At 37.9% G+C, this 20,895-nt stretch overlaps 1 protein-coding gene across 1 annotated transcript in view; it reads right to left on the bottom strand.

The window, feature by feature from the left end:
* LOC107145660 (CXADR like membrane protein) overlaps positions 1 to 20,895 on the bottom strand; it is a 91,720-nt gene that overhangs the window by 20,993 nt on the left and 49,832 nt on the right. The gene's annotated exons all lie outside the window — the stretch shown is intronic.

Genomic DNA, 20,895 nt, shown 5'->3' with positions numbered 1-20,895 from the left:
TTGTTGTTTGTTTGCAGTTTTGGGAATTGAACCTAGGGTCTCACGCACGCTAAGCAAGTACTTTACCACTGAGCTACATTCCCAGCCCTTTTATTTTTATTTATTTATTTATTTTTGTGGTGCTAGGGATTGAACGCAGGGCCTTGCGCTTTTTATTTTGTTTTGAGACACGATCTTGCTAAATTTCAGAGGCTGGCCTCAAGCTTGTAATCCTCCTGCCTTCACAGTATCTGCAATTACAAGCATGTGCCACTGTGCCCAGCTCTTACTGGATGTTTATCAACATTGGAATATCTCAAGTCAACAACTATGTCTTTTGATCTTTCTGTTTTCTACTAGCAGAGGCTTCCAAAGGATGATGTTCATAGAAATCATGCTCTAAATTGCCCAGTAACTCCTGATTTTTTTTTTTTTTGGGGGGGGGGTGACTGGGATTGACTCCAGGGGCACTTTACCATGGAGTTGTTTTTTGTTTTTAACTTTGATACAGAATTTTTGCTCAGTTGCTTAGGGTCTGCTTTAGTTGCTGAGCCTGGCCTAGAACATACAATCCCCCTGCCTCAGTCCCTTGGGATTATGGGTGTGTACCACCACACTCAGAACAAGCCCTATTCTTTAAGTTATAGAATTCAATGTCACTTGAAGCTGAAAAACAACAACAACAATGACAAAAAACACCTCAAAAAACTTAGAAGTGAACCTTGCCACTTTGTAAATGAATTCCTTTAAATCCCTAATTATTGCTGCTGAGCAGTAGCATAAATTTAAAAGAATAAAGAGACAACTAAAGAAATTATAATCTAAAGGAAAATTATTCATGATCAAAGGACTATGCAAATTTAGAGAAGAAAAAAATCATAGGCAATTGATTATAGGATTTAAGAAAAGCTTAACTCTTTCAAGGGATTTTTAATATTTATTTTTAGTTGTAGGTGGACACAATATCTTTATTTTATTTTTATGTGGTGCTGAGGATCAAACCTAGTGGCTCATGCATGCTAGGCAAGTATTCTACCACTGAGCCACAACCCCAGTCCTCTCAAGGGTTTTGTAAATATTAGAAATACTATATGCAAGTCACCTGATGTGGTGTTTAACACTTGATGGCTCTAAATACAAAGCAACTGGTTATATTATTAAGAAGGTGGTATTTCATCAGGGCATGGTGGCACATGCCCATAATTCTAACCTTAAGAGGCAAGAGGATCACTTGAGCTCAGAAGTTTGAGATTAGTTTAGGCAACATAGTAAGACACTGTCTCAAAAAAACACAAAAAGGGCTGTGTGCAGTGGTGAATATCTCTAATCCCAGCTGCTCTGGAGGCTGAGGCAGGAGGATGGTGAGTTCAAAGCCAGCGTCAGCAACTTAGTGAGGTCCTAAGCAACTTATGGAGAACCTGTCTCTAAATAAAATATACAAAAGGGCTGGGGATGTGGCTCAGTGGTTAAGTGCCTCTGGGTTCAATCCCTGGTACCAAAATACATACATACATACATACATAACATACATACCACAAAAAGGTGGTGTTTGACATGGGCTTTGATAAATGAAATTCACCTAGATAAGAATAGAGCATGAAAAAGGTGTTGAGATGTGGGAAGGGGAAATTATGGGAATAGAGGCAGAGTGGGGAGGAGGATATCAGTAATGGTAATAAATAGTTTAGCTTGGCTGATGTGAAGAATAAGTGTGGAAAGCAGTAACAAATTAAACTGGAAAGGTGATGGGGCAGTTTATATGATAAAAGGTCTTACCTGCCACAGTGGGCATGGTGACATAATCCCTGGCTTGCTTGAGGAAGAGAGGTTTAGGAACTGTAAGAGCACACAGTGAAAGGGGAGATACTGAGACATGTCTTTGTGAAAAAGCTATTAATTTTTTCAGGTGAAAGATAGGTAGTAAGTGTGGTAAAAAATAAAAGACAGATCTGAGAAGTAATGTGGAAGTCAACACTATTGAATAGAGCATCTGGTTACAATTAAGCAGTTTATGGTTTCCTACAAGCAATCTAAGACTTGGCTATAGTCTGGCTGTTTATATCCTCACTCGAATGCCTGTGTTGAAACCTAACCCCCAATTGATGGTATTTGAAGATGGGGCCTTTGGAAGGTGTTTAGGCTATGAGGGTAGAGACTTTGGGAATGCAATTAGTGTCATTATAAGGAAAAAAAAAAAAAAGATTCAAAACCTAAGATTGTTTTCAAGCTTGTGTGACTGGTAGGATGATGATGCATTAGCAGTACTAGGAAAGTTAGGAGCACAATGATGTGTTTTATTTTGGGGTGAAGTGGGGAGGGTAGACACTGAATCTGGGTTTAAGTTCATTGCAATATCTAGGTAGAACTGTCCATGAAGCTGCCCTGAGCACTTTCCCTGACCATAGCACCTTTCCTTGTACTGTAGAAACCCATACAGCTCCCCAAATAGTGCCTACCCTCAGTTACGTTAGAGGAAGTTGCATGACCCTGGGCATTGCTTATTTCTTCATCTTTCATTTCTCGTGTGCCTCATATAAAAAGCTCTTGGAAACACTCCTGTTCTATCATTGTGCCTGGGCTAAACTTTTTCAGATCCCTTGAGTTTCCTTGGTCATTCCACAGGAACACCCTATATGGGAGAGGGGAAGGCAGAAGTTGATATCCCACCCCCACCAAACTGGCTCCAACACCAAGCTGGGTTTCCAGGTCACTCCTTAGACTCTTATTAATGGCAGCTTACTCTCAGACCTCTTTGTAGTACAAGAATGCCTCCAGGAACAAAAGAACTTTTACAGAGAGTTCCTGTTTCTCTTAGTAACATATTATTTTGTTCTTCCAACTTCTTTCTAGTTTCATGTTGTATGATTTCAAAATATCAAACAAGCTGGGCACAGTGGCACACACCTGTAATCCCAGCGGTTCCAGAGGCTGAGGCAGGAGGATACTGAGTTCAAAGCCAGCCTCAGCAATGGCGAGGTGCTTAGCAACTCAGTGAGGCCCTGTCTCTAAATAAAATACAAAATGGGGCTGGGGATGTGGCTCAATCAATGGTCAAGCGCCCCTGAGTTCAATCCCCAGCACACCTTCCCCACAAAATCAAATCTTTCTATTCAAAACAAAATTCCAAGTTACCCCAGTTGAAGCATGTCCTCTATTCATTCAATATCCTTTTGGCTATTCAGTTCCACTTTTCTTTCTTTCTTTCTTTCTTTTAAACCACTTTCATCTTTTTATAGCAGTGGTTTCCTATAAGCTATAAGTAACCTAAGACTTGGCTATAGACTGGTTGTTTATATCCTTACCCGAATGCCTGTGTTGAAATCTAACTCCCAATTGATGGTATTTGAAGCCAGGGTCTTTGGAAGGTGGTTAGGCTATGAGGGTGGAGACTTTGGGAATGCAATTAGTGTCATTATAAGAAAACCCAGAGAGTTCCATGGGTCCTTTCACCATGTGAGGACACAGAAACAAGATGGTGGTCTGTGAGTGAGGAAGCCCTCATCAGACATTATATTTACCAGCACTTTGATTTGTGTGTGTGTTTGTGTGTGGGGGTGCTGGGGTTCAAACCCAGAGCCTTACACATTCTAGGCAATAACTCTACAATGAGCTATATCCTTGTCCCCTAGTACCTTGGTCTTAGATGACTAGCCTCAGAACTGTGAGAAATAAATTTCTGTTATTTATAAATCACCCAGCACTGGTGCTTGGTTATAGTGACCTGAACTAAGAGACTCCAAATTCATCTTCTCTCCTCTTTCCTATTAATCTCTCTTATTACCTGACTAAATAAGGCAGCTTATATAAGTAAGGCATTGTTGACTATTAAATGTACAGCATTAAAGACTGATAAAATAATATGACAAAATACTGGATCAATTAAAAATTTGTTCCTGCAGGTCAAATGCTTCAATTGATTCTTCAACTGAACAGTTTTTCCTATCCTATGGATCAAAATCCCAGAGAAGGAAAGGGACAGGGGCAGGGTGTAAGTATTGTAAATAGTACCTGTCGACCAGCTATTGGTTATTTGGAAGTAATTAGTGACTGTTCCACCCAAAATTTGCTGCCTATTTTGTAATGAATAGTTCAGCCTGGTTCTATCATTCACTTTGATTCAGGGGCTGCCTATAATAACATCCAGCCTCTCCTTGGTTTGCAACTTTCTTAGGTTAGCCAGAATGATCCCAACTTTAGTTTCATATCACCTCTTATCATGCATACCCCAAACATTGAGTTCTTTTGGAAAAAATGCAAAGCAAAGTGCAGGACCATAAGAGCAATTCAGTGTGTTGGCCTAATTTGGCTGAATTTATGTGGTGCAATTGAAATGGAAATAATACTTTGAATTTCCTTTTACTGCATATGTCAGAACAATTTTCTATGAACTAATAGGATATTTTCACTTGGGGTTTTATCCTGTAGGTTTGAATACACTGCAGGTATTCAATAAAATTTATTAAATTGATTTGAATCTAACCCACACAACTGTTTTACCAAAAAGCAAATGAAGACACAGGGGTAAAAGAGTTCATTCAAGGTCCTAAGAACTCATTAAGAGCAGAAATAATCCATAGAATAACACATTCTCCTTCAATCCCATAAAGAAGCTACAGAGCAACTGAGAAATTTGCCAGTTTGCATTATACTAAGGTAAGCTTGTAAGAAGGAGATCCTACTTCTACCTCTACCAAACACAACAATGCTCAAATGAAACCACTGATGTAAACCCTGGGCAAGGCTAGAGAACCTAGCGCCAATTTAGTGTATACAGTAGGTACTTACTATACACTGAATAAGTAAATGAAAAAAAAAAAAAATCAGCTATGAAACTTGCTGAGTTGGGCCACTAGAGGGAATCAAAGACTCAGATTTGGTTCATGTCCCCAAAGAACTGGAACATAGTGGTGGGTGGTATGCTTTGACAGAGTGCCAGATTCTATTTATACCATTTCCAGAATTAAATACAGCAGTGCTGAGAGGGGCTCTTCTGTGAATACAAATGATTTTACCAAGGCAGGGCACCTCAACCAGAGCTTATGAATCTATAGTCTTCCCTGAACCTCAGCTCCCTAGACACTTAAGAGGCCACCAGTAGCTCTGCAGATTTCTTTTTCTTTCTTTCTTTTCTTTTTTAAAAATATTTTTAGTTGTCAATGGATTTTTTACTTTGTTTATTCATGTGGTGCTGAGGATTGAACCCAGGGTCTCACTTATGCTAGGCAAGTACTCTACCACTGAGCCACAACCCCAGTGCCTCTGCAGATTTCTATGACCCTTATGTAGTCTTTTTTGAAGTTCACATGTATCCTTGTTCAATAGCCTAAGTAGACAGGGCCTGGCATCTGTGTTTAACTCCTAGGCTTCGCAGCATTCATGGGAATGCTTGGCATGTGTCTGCCATCTAGTGGGTAAGAGGGAAGGGACAGGCTGACTACCAGTAATGAGCCTAGGATTCCTTGGGCACTGAAAGAGTCATCTTTGTTTAAAAATACCTTAGAGATAATCAATTTAACTTACCAGGAAATTCCTGCCCAGATGATTAAAATGTCAAGTTGCAAAGCTAGTTAGTGGCAGACCTGCAAGTAAGGGAAGGGTCTCCATTGGCATCTAGGTTTTTTCTTGTAGCATTGAGAATTGCCTCTTGGTGTACATGCAAAATGCCTTTGAGGAAGCTGCAGGCTTTCCCTAAGTAGGGCTTTTGCATGCAACTAGGCACTTAACAAAGGACTTGGGAGAATTACCCTCTCTGAGCCTTACTGTTATAATCTGCAAAATGGGAATTCAGAAAGCCACTGAGGTAAAAGCACCTAGCACAGGAATGGCACACAGGAGGCTCCCCACAAAATATGAGCTCCCTCTCCTGCTCATATTTGCTAAAAAAGGGGACTTTTTCTCAGATGATCATTGCTTATATTCTGTTAAGATTAGTTTAAGGTTTTAGTTTCCAAAAGTTTAGAGTATAACATTTTATTAACGATTCTCTTGAGCCTTCAAGACCTCCTTCAAAGAGATGAAGCAGGGGTACTTTTTAACAGAAACTAAGATGCTGCCTTTAAAGAATCTATTTCTCTCATAGTTCCCTAACAGATAATTCTTCCACTTCTCAAATACTTACTGGATGCTGAGAGGGAACAACTTACCTGAACTCTCCATGTTTATTCTTCCCAAGGAAGGGATCCTACAGCATTGCCCTCATCAGCACAGGAACCAAACCCCTCCCAAGGCTCCACTTAGGAGAAGCTACAGTGCTTAGTGCAATTTGGGAATGGATGGGTTCATTTTTTAGATTTGAGTTGTTGTTTACTAGGCTGTGTAGACCAAGTAACAAAATTATTGATCATGGTGGATTATCCGATGACAGATGTAGGAGCTGTGCCATACACCTGTGTCATATACAGAAGAGCATTGTCTAACAGCAATTAAAGTGTGGAAGCTCCTCCTTGGACTCAGTGGTAATCCTTTTCTAGTGGACTTGGTACAGTTCACTTTCCTGAATAGAAAAAAAGTTTCCTATGTTTTGCTTTTACACAGATACTTGAGAAAGCCCCAGGAGAATCAAAATCATCACATGTCAATCAGAAAAATAAAAGGGACTTCCGGAAGTTTTCTAATTGACCTCTCTCATTTTATAGATCAAGAGACTGAGAGCCAGGTTCTTCACCTATCAGGTATGGATGAAGATGGGAATACAAAGATGATAACAGTCTCTCTTTCTCCCTCAAATTCTTGGAAAGCTATGATTAATAATACCTTTCATTTAATTCATTTATGTTAAATTAAGGTGTTAATTTAAAACTGAGGCCACACAACTGAGGCCACATGGCCAATGGGAGGCATTGTGGAGATAGGCACCACCTCCAAAGTTAGAGAGAGAGAGAGAGAAAATTTTTATTTATTTATTTATTTTTTAGTTTTTGGCGGACACAACATCTTTGTTTGTATGTGGTGCTGAGAATCGAACCCGGGGTACACGCATGCCAGGCGAGCACGCTACTGCTTGAGCCACATCCCCAGCCCTCCAAAGTTTGATTCTACTATCTTTCCCATGCCAAAAGTCTTTGTCTTTACCTTTAAATTGTAGGTTGGAAACAGATAATTTTTATTAAATGTTGATACACAGACCTAGGTAGCAGAGCTAACCTTATTGGAAACACTTGAAATATATAATTATTTTGCTAGCTGTGATTCTGAGCCAAAGAAGAAATTTATGGAGACAAATGTTAAAAGTTACAGCTAACCACAAGTATAGGGTGGGAACAACCTGGGAGATGTGGAGACTAAGAATTTTATTGACCATTTGTTGATGTGGCTGCTAAAAGTGCTGATCCAGTCTAGGGCTACATTTGTGGAGGTCTGATGTTCTAATCATGGGAAGTAACAGCCCCATTGTAATTCATAAAAGATATGCCAGCATATCCATAGCATCTGTGTTCAGTTCCAGATGCTAAAAACTGTGAGAAGCATTGACAAAGTTGGCTTTCAGAGGATTGTTGCCAGGAAGTGATGGGGTCTGAAAAACATGTCATAGTAGGAATTGTTGACTTAATTTTAGGTCAATGGAGGATGGAAGACTAAAGGCCAATGTGGTAGCTGCCTTCTAACATTTAAAAGGTTATAAAACAAGTAAAAAGCTTATTGAGTTTTGTTCCTTAGGGTAGAATTGGACCCAGATGGCATAACAGATTCAACCACAAAATGAAAAACAGGGAAATCTCTAATACCACTTTTCAGTTCTGAAATTATGTGATTCTCTTACAAAAGACTTATGTTATTTTGGCTAATGTGATTTTATTGTTCTGGTTGGTTTTGTTTGTTTGTTTGTTTTTCAGTGCTGGGGGTCAAACCTAAGGTCTTGCACATGCACAGACCAGCCATCTATCCCTGAGCTGCTATCTCCAGTCTGGAATTAATATATTGATAGACTTGGTAACAGTCCCGTCTGAGAGGAGAATGAGCTATATTATCTAGAGAGTCATTCATGTAGGGGTATGTCAGGGAAGAGGATCTTTATATATGTATGTTGAATGAATATTCAAAATGTTTTCTCACTATGAAATATTTATTAAGTTCCCAGTATATTCAAAGGTACTGTTCTAGTTGAATGTGGTGCAATGTAGGAAATATAAGTGCATATTATTATCTTTCAACATGATTCATCAACATCTTTGAGCTTTTACACAATGAATACAAAGGGTCATTCATTGTTCACATGGCTTTCAAGGACTGTTGAAGGGCTCCTTGAAAGCACTAAAAGGAACTAGCCCAAGCAACTATAGCATTTCTTTCCTATCTGTGCATATTTTAATCCACAAGGGGGCAGAATTTACTTAGGAAGGATTAGCCAATGTCTCACCGTGCAATTCCTAACACGGATTATAATTGACAAAGAATTATAGACTATCTTGTATTTAAGTTCAATAAGCATTTTGCTATAATTTTCTATTATATATGAAGTTTCCAACTATATGCAGTTAACTTTCAAGGACCCATGGAAATCTTAGGAAATATTATCAGGTATTTGGAAGGAACCTTATCCAGGAAATAGAAACATATACTATTTTAATGACTTTTAATGACTTGAGGTCACTGTTTTACCTTTTTAAAACTGAAGCAGATATTTGCTTTGTCTAAGACCAAAAACCTTGCAAAGTTATTTGAACAAAAGTTAATTGCAGAATTTATTATGGAAAAAAAAAACAACACCAATTACTCAGATGCTGTGAAGTATTATCTCTAGGCAGATGATAAGAACAGGTGAAAATGGAAGGGACAAAATTCTGTCCCAGAGAGTTGAGAAGCTAAGGAATCAGTAAAAGAACTGTCAAAGTCCTTCAAATATTGAAGTTTGGTCTTTGATGTAGGTTAGCATTTTATCTTGAATTATAAAATTCTGAACTGTCCTCACTGTATATAATCTAGAAACTCAAACTAGTAGGCTCTCACTGTCTTGTCTTCAGGTCAACTTTCTATTAAAACTAGTCTACTGAAACATATCAAGTTGTTCATATTCTCTTATTCTCACTGAGAATCTGAAATCACAGCAAAACTGTTCCAAGATCTTGACAGGTCTGTTAGTATCCAATTTTGGGGGAGGAGTACCAGAGATTGAACTCAGAGGCACTCGACCACTGAGCCACATCCCTAGCCCTATTTTGTATTTTATTTAGAGACTGAGTTGCTTAGTACCTCGCCATTGCTGAGTCTGGCTTTGAACTCCCAATTCTCCTGTCTCAGCCTCTGGAGCCACTGGGATTACAGGTGTGTGCCACTGTGTCTGATTGTATCCAATTTTTTATTACTTCGTGTCATAATATATTCAGGGATACTGATTTCTCCAACATTTCCTTTAAACTAACACCTTATTTCCAGTGCTTCTGACATTGACAATTGATATCCACAGCAGAGTATCCAGCAGTGCACATTGGTTCAACAAATATAAGTGGCACTCCTGTTATACCATATATTAGGTGCTGCTGGGAATTAAAAAATGAATGACATTGTCTTTTGTCTATGAAGAGACCATGGTCTAATAAAGAGACAAAATAGGCACCCACCAAACCCAGTTCAAGGCAATGTGTGATCAATATTGTGTGAAGGTCAGAGAATGCTCTAGGAATTCAAGGAGGAAGATCACTAGGATGATCAGAATGGCTCCGTAGAAGAGGAAATATTTATTCTAGGTCTTGAAGAACAGGTTAGAATTTTAGCAGCTATAAGTTATAGCTGATGACATTTCACAGACTATGAATGACATCTTGTCTGCTTAGCAAGCCAGTCGCCAAGCTGACCTCATTGCAGGCTGATTGGAACATCACTGTGCTCCCTTCCTCCTGAGAAGTTCTCGTAAGGTCAATAAGATCATATAGTCAGCATGTAAGCTTTGCCACTGTCTTATAGGCTGAGGGTTCACTCTATGGGATTAAGGCTTTATCCTGATTTTTCCAGTAATAATTGTCAGGGTAAGGATGCTATCCCTGTCTACAAAGGCCAGGTCTTTAAAAAATAGAGCAGCCCTTGGAATTATTCCCTGAAATAGTATGCTCATATGCTCTATGCATATATTCATGCTTACATATGGAGGAACGCACACATAACACTCTGCACAGAGACCTCTGCATGCATGCTAGTACCAGTGTACAGATCAGAAAGAATGTGTGTCTTTGATTCTGAGGCTTCAGAGAACTAGATTTCACCCTAACCTATTTCATTGACATATCTATTTATAGCCTTGGTTTCATTCCAAATGCTAAGGCACTTTCTAAATCTAAATCTTTTATTACTTTCGGCAGAGATTTTTACAGAAGAGAAAAATTAAAAATAGACTTACTACTGAGGGGGCAATAGTCAATTGTTAGAGATCCATGACAATGACAAATTGAGATTGTTGATAACTAAAATCCATTGATATATGAAAGCCACAAATTCAGTCTTTTTTTTTGGGGGGGGGGTACTGGGAATTGAACTCAGGGGCACTCGGCTACTGAGCCCCATCCCTAGCCCTATTTTGTATTTTATTTAGAGACAGGGTCTCACTGAGCCGCTAAGCACCTTGCTATTCCTGAGGCTGGCGCCAAGAGCCAGGCTCAAATTCAGTCTTTATCTTTATCCTCTCCTTTCTACCTACCACAGCTAATAACAAAGGGAAGATGACTGGTTTGAACTTTGTCTCTTCTGCCTTTTCAGTCACTCTTTTTAGGGAAGGACAGAAAAGGCATGAAACAAATAAAAAGAATCAAGGGCACTGTCGTTTTCTACTCACAGCAAAATCACCTCCAGCTGGATCAAAATGACAGTACACATTTGATACATTCCTTTCTGGTTGTATAACAGGACAAATAGCACTACCACTACTGCTGATTTTGATGCTGTTGTTTTAAGATTCTAATTGGGAAAGTAAATTTTGTTTCCATTTAATAATTTCAAAGAGATGGATACATGTAACTTGAATAACCCTATGAGGCAGGATTTTGCCTTTTTACATACAGCAAACTCTAAGACTCAGAGAGGCTAAGTAATTTGCTAATATCTAAGAGCTAATACTTAATAGAACCAAAATTTCAACCCTTAACAGTGTGACTTGAGACCTGTGCTCTACAAATTATGAAACTACAATGTTGTTCATGTCATTCTGGTCATACATTTTCCTGGAATATGTTACGGGGAAATTTTACAAAAGTTCTGCCATCCTGATTGGGGGTGGGGGGCAAAATTATCTTCAAAGGTTATAGCAGGTAAAATGTGAAGGACAGTAATTCCCCATACAGCATTTGTGTTCAACATTAAAGAATGTGGTAGTATTTCTCCAAGAGACTAAAGCCTATGATCATTTAGGAGAAATGTTCAGAATATATTCTTACTAATGCATTCATGAAAAGCTGACCAAATGTATCATACCATTCATTTAACAAAGTCTTTTAAAATGCCTTGAAAATCACTAGTGTATTAAATTCCTAAAGACTACAGTAAGCTTTAATATACTTCTTACATCAGATGTGTGAGCAGAACTATAATCAGACTTAACTCATACCTCACAAGGAAGATCTCAGAGCTCCTATCTCCTAGAGACATATAATGTTGATTAAAATCTAGACCTTGATCTGTATGCTACTTAATGACAGCATGCAGAGAAATGGGCTAAACCAGACTTCAGCTTCTCAAATGAAGATGGCAAGAATAGACTCAGCACTGCAATTTGGCTCCCTATTTTGAATATATATATCCCTGCAGAAAATGCCAAATCTCAGCAAGAGAGGATTTGTAATGTCAAATAATTTCCTCTAACTTTACTTTCTTCCTGTCACTCATCCACACCCAATGACTCAAATGGTTGCTTCACTCTCTTTCATTCATCCATTCACTCATGTATTTATTCAGATGATCTAACTATGAGTCTTGGGTTTGTCTTTCCAGGGGATTGTCTCCCAGATGATCTTTGCATTTCCATGAGAGCAGCAAACCAGTTCTGGCTGATCTACCTTTTCACAGATCTAGTGTACTTCATGCTTATGGTAGAGGGACAAGACATAACCCAAGAACATTATTATTTAATGAGTGGTTCCTCAATCTAGTAAATTATAGCATCCCTTAAAAAAGTTTTAAAAATTAAAAAAAATGTAATAAAACAAATTGTAAACATTCAAGCAGAACAAAATGCTATATAGTGAAAAATAAGTCTTTCCTGACCCTCAGTTGCCCTCTTGCAGGTAACTCTTGCTACAATTTCATATACTTTCTACATCTCACACTGGATTCATGATTTGGCTGGATATGGAATATTAGGTTGGATATAATTTGGCTGGATATGGAATATTAGGTTGGATATAATTTTCATTCAAATTCCAGAAGACCTTGAAATTCTAGCTTCCAGGATTCCTATTGAGAAGTCTGATGCCATTTTTAATTCTAATCTTTTTTGTTTGTTTGTTTTAATTCCAATCTTTAATAATTGACTTCCTTTAGTTACCCCCGAAGTTTTTAGGATGTTATCTTCATCTCTGGAGTTATAGATTTTTACTATGCTGGGTTTTGGTATTGGTTTTGTTTTTGTTTTTTATCCATTAATTGTGAAACCATTTAATTGGAAAACTCATTTCATTTAAGTGTCAGGAAATGTTATTGTACTGTTTAAAAATAATTTCTACCATTTTTTCTTCTTCTTTATGCACCTGTCTCTCAGATGTTGAACCTCTGGATTGATCCTCTAATTTTCTTATCTTTTCTCTTATATTCTTGGATTGAATACTTGAATTGTTCCAAGTATTTTCTCAAGGGATCTCTTAGGAGGCAGTTGTTAAAATCAGTGATTCAGATACCACATACATTCCTTTCTAGTTGAATAACTTTTGGCAAGTTTGTTGTTATGTTTTAGTTTACTGTATAAAATGGGGCATTAACTGTATTAAACTCATGGGCATTAAGTAAGGATTAAGGTATATTATGAGAATCAAGTTAATTTTTTTATTGATTTAAAAAAATAAATGACAGCAGAATGCATTACAATTCTTATTATATGTACACAGCACAATTTTTCATATCTCTGGTTGTACATAAAGTATTTGACACCAATTCATGTCTTCATACATGTACTTTGGATGATGATGTCTATCACATTCCTCCATCCTGAGAATCAAGTTAGTTTTAAAGCATGCCTGATACTTAATGTGTTCAATTAATATTGTTGTTGTTATTGTTGTTATCTGTTTCTCTTACATGACATCCTATTCTTCAAGGATATGTCCTCCCTTGAAGACATATGTCTCTTAGGTATTAATCATAGGTTCCTTGACTATCTTTGCTTATATTTGTTTTTTCTCTTTACTCAAATATCTCAAGAGATACTATAAAGCTGTTTGGTAATGCCAGGAATGAACAGGGCTTGTTGCACAGTGGGCTTCTCTGTAGACCTTTGCACTGTGGGATTACCAAATGTCAATGTCTGTAGGTAGGTTTTTCTTTGAAGCTTTTCCTTCCCAGAGAATCATCTGTCTCTCAGTGGAAGGGAGTATAGACTGTCAACATTCTCTGAGCTGGTGGGTGGGGGAGTCAGGGAGTCATATCCAGGAGGCAAATAGACCAGCCTCAAAGAAGAGGTGGCAGATACTGACTTTGTTTACAAATTGGTCATTCTCCTGCTCTTTGTTGTGTTTGATACCTCTGAATGTGGTTTCCCAAACTCCCCTTCTCCCAGAATGACAGATGAATCAGGGCCTCTCTTGTGGAAGGTACAGGGGGAACTTAGGTATCTAATTTCTTTTAAAAAATTTTTTTAAAAAAATTAGATACCTAAGTTTTTTAAAAGAAATTAGATACCTAAGTTTTCACCCCATCCCGCAGCTCTAAGCACCATACTTCAGTTTAACCTTTTGCTTTATCAATGTAGTTTTCAGTCCTTGAGCCCTTTAATGAAATGGCTTGTTGTCATTAGCGCTGATATTTTAGCCACTGTATTGTGGAAAATCAGTTACCTCTTTTCCACCTGCTCTCATCTGCCAAACATTTGTCGACATTTCTTTTCTACTTTTATTTCCTCCCCCATTATCTTGTTCTTGTGGATTTACATCATCTTATTCCTTTACTTTCATCTTAATAGGAGTTGGGGAGAAAATAGAATAACACCTATGTTCAATCCACCACATCACCAGTATCATCAGTAAGTGATTTTGGGGAGCAGGTATTGCTTTACATATAGTAGACATGGCCTCTTCTCCATTTTTTAGAAAAACTAAGAACTTGATCATATCTATGGCTTTTTATTGTCCTGCTTCCCCTGTTCAATACAGTCATCTTTGCAGGTTTTTGTCCCTTGATGACCATACTGTTTGTGACAGTGATGTTTAGCCTGTGCCAGAGAGGACAATCCTTAGGGAAACAAAACAACTTGTCCTTGTGCTCAGGAAGCTCTTATTGGATACCAGGTGGTTACAGCCTGCTGGAAAGCATTTCTCTTACAACACCCTCTGCTCAGCATGAGAAGAGGCTTCTGTTTCCCATTAGGCTCTCCTTTCTGCCTAGGGCCTCACATGAGAGGAAGGTACAAGAGAAACATAAAAGTAAGTCTCAACAGAAAAGAGAAAATCTCCACTTTGCTAATTTTGACCTATGAAACCCAAAGAGAAAACATGTGGGAATTTAAAAAAATATCTTATTTGTTCTTTCTTTTTCTTCTTTTCCCTTCCTCTGCCTCCCCTTTCCTCCCTTCCTTAACCTCCTTCCATCCTTTCTTTCTGTTCACCAGTCATGTTGTATTTAAGCTATTTTTGGTTCAGATTTGGAAAAATGAATCCAAGTTTTCAGAATACATTAAAGAAGTACAGAAATCCTCAGAATGAGGTCATGGTTCTCAATGTAAACGAAGCCCTGTTCTGTCCAGGAAAACTCTCTTCCACTTTAATCTCTTTTGCTGTGTTTGCAGCTCAGAAACCCTTCTAGAGGCTGAGTCCTCCTTAGGAAAAATATTTGTTTAAATCTTTCATTTTCTCTGTGGTCCTTAAAAGCCACTATGGTTTTTAGTCATGGAATCAGCTGTTCTGAGCATATCATATTGGCCTCCAGCTGTGGCCTTTCTGGGGCCATGAACTCTGCAGAACTGTAACAGACATCTATTAATTCTTATGCATGAGAAATTGGTGGTGAGCACTGTGAGGAGGTGCAGGGGAAATGACCTTGACCTTCACCTTGACCATGACCACTAGTTCCTGTGTCAACCTGTGAACAAGCAACTGGACCATATATTATGTTCCAACATTGTACAGGGATTCTGTGGAAAGTATAAGAGTAGAATTAACATGCGATTCCTGCTTTGTGTTCTCCTGGTACATCCAATATAGTTATAAGACATATGAAAGAATTAGTGGATACACTAAGACAGCATAAAACATACTACTTCTAAGGCTCTGGCTAAAGATGGCAGTCGATATGATGGTGCATATTAGTGAAAGAAATAAGACTCCCAGTCTGAAAGACCGTGGCATTTCAGAAGCTAGGATGGGTGACAGGTGAAGGGAAACTTTGCAAAGGGAGAGAGGCAGGAATGAGGGCTAGATGTGTGCGGTTGGGAACGAGCTGTCAGTCAGGACTGGATTACAGGGGATAACAACAACAACGAAAAAAAAAGCAAGGAGGAGGAAGTGATTCATTTGGGGGGGGGGACTTAGGAGATGGAATTATCTAAATAAATATTATGGGAATTGGCCCTTTCAAGAGCAGCTCTATTTAAAAAAATTTTTTTTTGCTTGTTTAGCAATAAAGTACCTGCTTTTATCTATAACTTTCCAAGTGACTAGTTTACTGTTTTTTTTTTTTTTTTTGGCAGGGGCAGGTGCAGAGTACTGGGAATTGAACTCAGGGGTGCTTTACCACTGAGCTATATTTACAGTCATTTTTATTTTTTATTTTGACACAGGATTTTGCAAAGTTGCTTACGGCCTTGGTAAATTGCTGGGGGTGACCACAAACTTGTAATCCTCCTGCCTCAGCCTCCAGAGTTTCTGGGATTATAGTCATGCACCTCTGTACCTGGCTTGTTTATCATTCTTTGAGATTAATCCTGAGGCAACCAGAGATCTATTTCTGTCCTGTCACCATGGCAGTTCCTCTTAAATCTCCAGGTGGGCTCTGATGTCACAAGTGGGTGAATTAATAATAAAGGGATATGGATATATTTCATTCAGTATGTAGGCTTGTCTGGCAGCAGATACTTGAAGGGCCAAATCTTTTCTCTCCTGGGTTGTATCTCTGGAATAATCTAACAGCCATCTGCTCATATCACTTTCTAGAATATCTGGTCATATCATTTCATGCTCAGTATTTGTTTATTTATTGACTTATTGAGCACTTGCTATATGTCAGGTACCATTTACCTAATACCATTTAGGTATTAGGAATATATTTAGGTATTAGGAATATAGCAGTGAACAAAATGGACATTCTCCTTATTTTTCTCCTCATAAAGGTTTGCTCATATTTGTGGAGGTCTTGGACAGTGTGATAGGGTCACCTAGGTTACATAGTAATTATGTAATCAATATTTTCTTGAAGTGTCATTTTATTGAACTAGTAAGTAATCAAAAACCATGCTCTTGCTGGGCAAAGTGGCATACACCTGTAATCCTAGAGGTTCAGGAGGCTGAGACAGGAGGATCATGAGTACAAAGCCAGGCTCAGCAATTTAGCGAGGCCCTAAGCAACTTAATGAGACCCTATCTCAAAATAAAACATAAAAAGGGCTGGGATGTGGCTCAGTGGTTAAGTGCTCCTGGGTTTCAATCCCTGGTAAAAAAGGAAAAAAAAAAACCCAAAACCCAAAAACAAAAACAAAAAACAAAACCCTTGCCTTGTATTTAAAAATAAATGGAGGGCTGGGGATGTGGCTCAAGTGGTAGCGCACTCGCCTGGCATGCGTGCAGCCCGGGTTCGATCCTCAGCACCACATACAAACAAAGATGTTGTGTCCGCCGAAAACTAAAAAATAAATATTAAAAAATTAAAAAAAAAAAAAAAAGAAATCTTTAAAAAAAAAATAAATAAAAAATAAATAAATGGAGAACAATACAAAAGTCACATGTATTTTTAAACAAAAGCAAGAGTTTAAAGAAATGCCATGCTTATGTCCCAGATCCTCATAGGTACCTATCACAAGCTTCTGCTTTTAGGAGCACTTTGATGGAGGAGTCTGCAAGGCTGTGCTCATCTCCAGAGGCCTTGCCACTGCCTACTGGATTAAGAGGAGACTCCTTTTCTGATATGCAGGTCCTTCGGGACCTGCCCATTTCCCAGCACTTACTCTCCTTGCTTCTTACTCTCTCTTCAGCTGCAGGGACCACATCCCAAGCATACCAGTCATTAACCATACATTGAGCAGTTTCTGGAAAATGGGCTGGAGGGAATATAACAGAGACACACTTCTATCCACAACCCACAATGTGTTGCTTAGGGGAATTCTTTCAAGGAACCAGCTTGAATATGTGGTTTTGCCAAAATAACATGAATTCCTCTTTTATCCATTTTCCCATAATACTCTGTAGACACTTCTATAATTATTTTTGTATGTTTTGCTGGGCCTATATATTTTCTCATCTTTACTCCCAATGGACATTAAACTCCAAAAGCAGGAACATTTTTCATACTCACCTTTGTATTTGTACATCACTTGTCACCAAATTGTCTCTCAATGACAGTAAGCTGAACTGATTAATTTTTCAGAGGGACAAGCAAATTCTCTGGAGAGCTCATCTGAAAACACTCATTATTTCATTCGTCTATCCATACATTAATTAAATATTTACCAGCATCTATTCTTGAGGCAGGTTTATGAAGATAACAAGGAAAACAGAACTAGCCTCTTTTTTCATGAAGCTTCTAAGCTTAATTGTATGAAGAAGACTCATAGGAATAAAAGAAAAATAATTATAAGCATTTAACTATATTAAACGTAATTAAATAATCAGATATATAAATGTGATCAAAGCTATAAAGGAAATTACAGAAAACTATGAACATGCAATTCCATCTTTAAGTATACTTTGATTTCTTAATTTTCTGCATAGTTATACTGGTTAGATTATGGTAGAGTTCTTCCTTTTAAAACTTTTTTTTAACTTATTCAAGCCTTTTTTTTTTCTTTCAAGGTGCTAGGAATTGAACCTAGGACCTGGCACTTAGTAGACAAGTGCTCTACCACTGAGCTATATGTCCCAACCTTTTCAAATTTCTTTTGAACTGCATCTTTAGACTGTTCTACCCCTGGAAATAATCACTTCTTTTCCACATTGGTAAATACACCTTATCCTGTAGGAGGAGGGAGAACTAACAGGAACAGGCAGTCTCTTCCAAATTTAGACTCCAGAGCTAAACCTTCTGGGAATAGAGAATTAAGAACAATTCTACATGAAATCTTTCAGAAAATAGAGAAGGAGGGAGACCTTCCCAATACATTTCATCTGTATTATTCTGATCACCCAAGCCAGATAAAGATATCAAACACACACAAAAGAAAATCAGATCAATCTCCCTCATAGTCATAGAGGTAACCATCCCTTAACAAAACCAAATCAAGCAATAGATACAAATAATGCACTAGATCAAAAGGGTTTTATCCTCAGAATACAAGGTTGATTTAGTATCAAAAAATCAATCATTGTAATTCCTTATGTTTATAGGATAAAGGAGAAGAATCAATACCTTTTCAGCAGATGAAGAAAAAGAATTTAACAAGTTCAACATCCATTTACAATCTTAAAAAAAAAAAAAAAAACTCCCAGTGATTCAGGAAGAAAGAGAACTTTTAAAAAACAAAAGTCTACAAGCTAAAAAGTGAAAAATAATTTAAAAATTTAATCACTGTCAATATGATGTCAAACAACTAATTTGACCTCTTTTTCAAACTAAATATGAAAACGTATAAAGATAGGAATAATCTTGTGGAATTTCTGTGCTAATAGCTAAATTATTGAGCACTTGCCAAGAACTCTACAAATATTATTTAATCTTTACAAAACCACATAAAATAGGTTTGATTTTTATGCTCATTTTACAGATGATAAAATTGTGACTGAGGCTGAGACAGGAGAATCTGAGTTCAAAGCCAGCCTAAGCAATGATGAGGCACTAAGCAACTCAGTGAGACCCTGTCTCTAAATAAAATACAAAATAGAGGGCTGGAGATATAGCTCAGTTAGTAGAGTGCTTGTCTCACATGAACAAGACACTGGGTTCAATCCCTAGCACCACCAAAAAACAAACAAAAAAACACAAACAAGGCTGAGATGTGGCTCAGTGGTTGAGTGCCCCCCAGTTGAATCCCTGGTATACCCCCTCCCCCAGCAAAAAAAAAATTGAGACTTAAAGATGTCAAGTAAATTGCCTAATTAATTATAGCTAGGAAAAGGCACAGACCATATTTGAATGGAAGGTCTGTTTTGGACCTTGTATCCCTAAACATTGTTCATTACTACTTCTCTTCAACTACTTTACCTTATAAATTGGGTGGTTGTCATATTGATGCAAATTAATGGCAAAGTTGGGACTTTGGACCCTCTGAGCACTGTTTATTTGTTTCTTTGTTTTCAGACACTGTGTTACTTTCTCATCTCATCCACCTACCCCTTCCTTTTCACCAAGATACAGTTTTCTTCCTTGGAAGCTCCAGGCCAGAAATTCTCGAGAAATAAATATAACTTACAGAGCCAAGTATTGAATTTCACCTCCTGCTCTGTTTAGCTTTCAAAACCGCTAAGCCACAGAGAAGACTCTGCCCACACTCAGAAAAGAGCATATTATAGCAGGATTAAGGAAACCCTGTCTTCATAGAACTGTAGATGGTGAGAAAGAGTATAAGCATTAAAGGGAAAAGGAGGCAAGGAAAATTAGAATTGGGATCCAGGAACACTGTATGGTGTTCATCTCAGAAATTTGAAACTTTTGGGTCTATACAGGGGAATCTGAGAACTCCAAGTGCTCCTGGGCAACCTCAAACTGGCCCTTTAGTGGACAGAGATCAGTTTTCATCATCATCACTTACAGCCACCAGTGTCTTTTGGGGTTCCCAGAGAAATGCTTGGAAGTGGCTCCATGGCATCAAGGCTCAGGAGTTTTGTAAGTCTCCTAAATTTGGCAAAATCAAAAAGGAAGAAAAATTCTTTATCATCTGAGTGGTATGAAAAGAAAAAGAAAAGAAAAATGGTATTGGCTGATGGTGTTTAAAAGCAAGTCAGGAGGCAGAAGAAAAACTTTTATCATCCTGTCCTTTTACATAAGCTCATGTCCCCTAAGTGATGTCCTGGCACAGATGGGAAGAACCCCACTTCCCCTGGAAGCTCCATTGTGAGCTTCGTTGTTCCTGTGTCCTGCACAAGGCAGGGCATGTGGACTGAACACTTGAAATGGGCAGGAAGAAAGTAGTTTAGGAATCAGAAGATAGTTCATTATCTAACATCCTAGTAAAAGGTGCTTCTAGACATCATCATGGTACAGGGATATGCAACATTCACATAGCATAAACAGTGTGATGAGATCTTTAATTTTATTCTCCAAATGGATTTTCAAAATGATATAAATCATTCCAAAACAGAATTTAGGTGATCAATTTCCTTTTCCCAAAACTGCTTGACTGGTTAGTTTTACATCTTTGTTCTTCCTCAAAAATAAAGGATACAGAAACTTTTCCCCTTAGTTCCATTAAGAAATATTTCTTAGTAGCCAGAGAGGCTGGGGAAAAAATATGGTAAAGAATATTTTGAGTCTTGCAGGACATTTTTAACCTCTCTTAATTTAATTTTAGTATTTATTTAAGATTAGGAGCAAAACAAACAAATGGGCAATGATTAAAAAAAAAAAAAAAAAGATGCCCAAACTAACATTTTCAAACTCTAAAATACTAGGTTTTAAAAACAATGTGGAGAATAGTTACTTGAGCAG

Source organism: Marmota marmota, unplaced genomic scaffold (assembly GCF_001458135.2).
Source record: "Marmota marmota marmota unplaced genomic scaffold, marMar, whole genome shotgun sequence".
Classification (NCBI taxonomy): Eukaryota; Metazoa; Chordata; class Mammalia; order Rodentia; family Sciuridae; genus Marmota; species Marmota marmota.
Note: the sequence above shows the minus strand (reverse complement) of the source record. Positions and strands in the feature narration are given on the sequence as shown.